The sequence below is a fragment of the Schistocerca gregaria genome, chromosome 2 (genome assembly GCF_023897955.1).
Source record: "Schistocerca gregaria isolate iqSchGreg1 chromosome 2, iqSchGreg1.2, whole genome shotgun sequence".
NCBI classification, from domain to species: domain Eukaryota; kingdom Metazoa; phylum Arthropoda; class Insecta; order Orthoptera; family Acrididae; genus Schistocerca; species Schistocerca gregaria.
The window spans coordinates 804,211,933-804,217,027 of record NC_064921.1 but is presented as its reverse complement, the minus strand read 5'-3'; positions in this window follow the sequence as shown (position 1 = coordinate 804,217,027).

Sequence of the window (5,095 nt, the reverse complement as noted above, 5' to 3'; positions counted from 1 at the left end):
GCTAAAAGTTCACAAAACAACTACCTCTCATCTGAACAACTTTGAAAGGTTGCTTGTTGCGAGATCTTACTACGGCATTCATGACATCATTACGAACAAAATGCTTCTTCACCGTTGCTTCTTTTATCAATCAATGACCTCTTTGTATGTTGTATGAAAACCGGGGGTCCAGAAACGACGGAGAGGCTCCGTCCCCGCCGCAGCCGCAGTGGTCCACAACTCCACGACGACTACCGCAGTCCACTTCACCTCTGCGCTGCCCCACACCGAACCCAGGGTTACTGTGCGATTCGGCCCCCGGTGAGCCCCCCAGGGAACGTCTCACACCAGACGAATGTAGCCCCTATGTTTGCGTGAGAGAGTAATGATGGTGTACGCTTACGTGGAGAACTTGTTTGCGCAGCAATCATCGACATAATGTAGCTGAGGCGGAATAATGGGAACCAGAACGCATTCGCCGAGGCAGATGGAAAACCGCCTAAAACCCATCCACAGACTGGCCGGCTCACCAGGCCTCGACAAATGTCCACCGGGCGGATTCGTGCCGGGGACCAGGCACTAGTTTTTCTGTTACTGCCTTTCCTGAATTATATTGTTTCCACAAACCGTTGTACTGCCAATGAAGATACACCTGAGACAGGCTACAGAACAGCAGGAACAAGCGAAAGTTTATAATTTCTGTGTCTGTTACAGCCAACTCGTGTAACACATTCTGCACTTTCCCCCACTTAGCATGAACAAGTCGCAGGAGTTACCTCTCATTCCACCTACATCAGCCATCATTAGAGATAACCCCTTCAGTGTGTAAAATCCCTGTTCACATACCATCTGACGAAATGCAAAACGCAATTGATGCAAAACTGCCCCATTATCCTCTTTAGCATGATAACTCTTCAATTGCAGAACATACAAAGATATACCTTTCGAGTGATTAAACAAGGAAAAATTAATATTATCCACTAACAAACAGACGACGGCTGGATTAGCTGAGACTTTCAGCAATCCGTATTACTTGTTGCAGTGCAATAAGATGGGATTTCTGAAAGCTGTATGGTTCCTGCTCGTTCGATAGCTATACCACAGCGCTCCACTTGAAAAGCATTCACAAAATATCTCCTATATGTCGATTACAGTCCTTTCACCTTCAGATAAAACTGATGCCCTCAAAGCAGCAACTGGTTATCTTTTGATCGCCGAGAACAAAGCCATCGATATGCCAGCACGAGAGAATGAAAAGTGGACAGTGTTTGGATGCAAAAGTTTTACATCACCCGCATCTGTCAGAGACACACATCAAGGTGACAACGGCTGAATAAAGCTAATTTGCACGATCCGGCTACAGAGGGTAGAGGGACTTTCTTTTTATTTTGTCACACAATAACTGTACCGCACCGCACTTTCGGCGGTCCATGCGACTTTGAAGTGGTTCTCTCTCTCTCTCTCTCTCTCTCTCTCTCTCTCTCTCTCTCTCTCTCTCACTCTCTCTCCCTTTCTCTCTTTTTGTACTTCTTTCTGCGTCTCTTTCAGGGAATATCTGTAAGGTACGTTAACAATGGCAGCTGTCCGCGAGAATAATGGAACAGAAGAATTAGGAGGCACGACATGCGTGTAAAAGAGGGAGTAATTCATCAGGTCCATTGTATGTAGCTGAGGGAATAAAGTGAGGGAATGCGTAATTCAAGAGTCGTATAAAAGAACAAGTTGACGTTCACAGGAGATATTGTCCCTGTAGATGAGACTAAGTAAGACACAGCAGCGGTGTTAAATGAAAATAGTCACGCTGACCCTACCGTCGTCAGAAACTGAGTACAAAACTGAGTCTCGAAGCAGGAACTCGTGAGTTTGGCGAGCAACGTTGCGCCGGTTGAGCAAGCCGAACAGATCACGGCCCGACTCACAATAGAAAGTTCGAGGTTCGAGTGACTGCCCTGACAGCGGTTTCTGTAACTACATAACGTGCTGTCTCCCACGCTACGGTGTGTAGCAGAGGGCACTAATGGTCCGCTACCTCCGCAGGTCCGCTACCACTGGTGCGTGGTTAGAACGGCTGCTGAGCTCAGAACCCAGTGGGCACTACTCGTATTAATACTATTAATTCTTAGTGACTTCTGTTATTCGTAGCTCATTAGATATATACAAACTTGTTTCAAATAATTTTTCATTTTAGTATTGAGATTTTGTTGCTGTTTACCATAGGAAAATTAATATCATTTTCGAAGTTGCTGTTAATAGTAAAAGCACAGTATGTGGAAGAGACGGCCTAAACGCCGTTACCTGATCGCAATAAATAAATAAACATATTAACTAATTCATAAAGTGATTATCGTGCTATGTAAAACGTGTATGGGCTTGTGTAATACGAACAATACAAAAATACAGGTATGTTTTGGCCAAATAACCGTATGTATAAGGAACGATCAAAAAGTTTCCTTTTGAGGGCGTTGCTGCAGCGCGTAGGCAACGTAGTGCGACTCCGATGCAGGTGTATAAACACCGACAAGAAGGAAACGGTTAGTGCGACATTCGTGTCTTTCCGACGTGCGAGCGGTAAACGCGGAAACGTGAGCTGTGGTGATGTTATTACAAGACGCGTCCAAACGAGACCAACGTGCTGTTATTCCTTTCTTGACTGCCGAAGCACAAACACCGGTACACACCCATCGGAGAAAGAAGTATGTGTGTGCGGCGGCATGTGTGCCAAAAAACACTTTTGTACATTGAAGAGCCAAAGAAAATGATACACCTGCCTGATGTCTTGTAGGGCCGCCGAGGGCATGCAGAAGTGCCGCAGCACGACGAGGCATGGACTCGACTAATATCTGAAGTAGTTCTCGAGGGAACTGACACCATGAATGCTGCAGGGCTGTCCATAAATCCGTAAGACGCTTTGTAAGGCATCCTAGATATGCTCGATAATGTTCATGTCTCGGTGGCCACCCGGACTGTTTACTCAAAAGAGTGTTCAAATGGTTCAAATGGTTCTGAGCACTATGGGACTTAACATCTGAGGTCATCCATGCCCGAGGTAGGATTCGAACCTGCGACCGTAGCGATAGCGCGGTTCCAGATTGAAGCGCCTAGAACCGCTTGGCCACTCCGCCTGGCCAGAAGAGTGTTCCTGGAGCCACTTTGTACGAATTCTGGACGTGTGGGGTGTCGCATTGTCCTGTTGGAATTGCCTAAGTCCGCCGGAATGCACAGTGGACATGAATGGATGCAGGTTATTAGACAGGATGCTTACGTACGCGTCACTTGTCGGAATCGTATCTAGTCGTATCATGGGTTCTATATCACTGCAACTGCACACGCCCCACATGCCTCCACCAGCTTGAATAATCCCCTGCTGGTATTCAGGGTGCATGGATTCATGAGGTTGTCTCCATACCTCTACACTTCCATCCGCTTGGAACTATTTGAAACGGGACTCGTCCGACCAGGCAACATGTTTCCAGCCATCAACAGTGCAATGGCCCAGGGAAGGCGTAAGGTTTTGTGTCTTGCAGTCATCAAGGGCACACGAGTGGGCCTTCGGCTCCGAAAGCCCATATCTATGATGTTTCGCTGACACTTGTTGATGGCCCAGCACTGAAACCTGCAGCAATTTGCGGAAGGATTGCACTTCTGTCACGCTGAAGGTTTCTCTTCAGTCGTCGTTGGCCCCGTTCTCGTAGGATCTTTTTTCGGCCGCAGCGATGTCGGAGATTTGATGTTTTTTGGGATTCCTGATATTCACGGTACACTCGTGAAATGGTCGTACGGGGAAAGCCCCACTTCATCGCTACCTCGCAGTTGCTGTGTCCCATTGGTCGTGCGCCGACTGTAACACCACGTTCAAACTCACTTAAATGTTAATAATCTGCCATTTTGGCAACAGTAACTGGTCTAAGAACTGCGCCAGACACTTGTTGTCTTATATAGGTGTTGCTGACCGCAGCGCCGTATTCTGCCTGTTTACATATCTTTGTATTTGAATACGCATGCTTATACCAGTTTCTTTGGCGCTTCAGTGTAGAATAATGCTTCAAGTTCCACAGCCCGTCCCCATATCGCTAATGTCGTGATGCAGAAGTTACGCCAACTCAAGTAGGAGGCACTCGAACAACCGCCCGTTAGTCCTGATCTCTCCCCACGGGATTATCACGCCTTCGTTCGTTTAATAAGAAGAGGCCTTGGAGGGCCGACGATTCCCCTCGGACGAGGATGTGCAGCAGGCGGTTAAGAACTTCTTCACGCAGCAACACAGTGTTTTATCAAATGGGTAACTTCAACATGGTGCGTCGGTGGTACGGTTACCTCAATGCTAACGGCGATTTTGCCTGATTATCTTACCGATTCTGGACCGTGCGGCCTTCGAAAGGAAACATTTTGATCGCCCCTCATACATACCATGACTGAGACAATGTGAAGATGTGCGCGGATTCTCGTGCTTTACGTTTTGGCGTAGCTCCATTCTTACGCAAAGAATATTTTCAGTCCAGGATAGGTCAGTGAAAATGACCCGTGGCGTCAGTTGCCGAACTGCATGGTGCAGGCTGCTATTCAATCACCAGGAATGGTAACTCTGCGGTTGCTGTGCAACATATACTCCATTATGGGATTTGCATTTGTTAATATGATCCGTCCGAAGGGAACAGTGACTTTCACAAATTGAACGCGACAGGTAAAGGATCTGCACGTAGGTGGCATTTCTCCATCGACTGACTGCACAAAAAAAAGTCAAATGTATGAGAAATCTTATGGGACTTAACTGCTAAGGTCATCAGTCCCTAATCTTACACGCTACTTAACCTAAATTATCCTAAGGACAAACGCACACACCCATGCCCGAGGGAGGACTCGAACCTCCGCCGGGACCAGCCGCACAGTCCATGACTGCAGCGCCTGAGACCGCTCGGCTAATCCCGCGCGGCGTCTGCACAGAAACAAACTCTTTATTTTCTAATTTAATCTCTTAATACGATATCTGCGTTAAATTCCAAATCGGTTTTTCAGATTTTCTTGGAGTACACTGAAAAGGGTACCCGCATGATAGAACACAACTTTCCGTGCAGTCGTTAGAGAAATGCTACCCACGCGCAAATCGTTTACGTGTCAT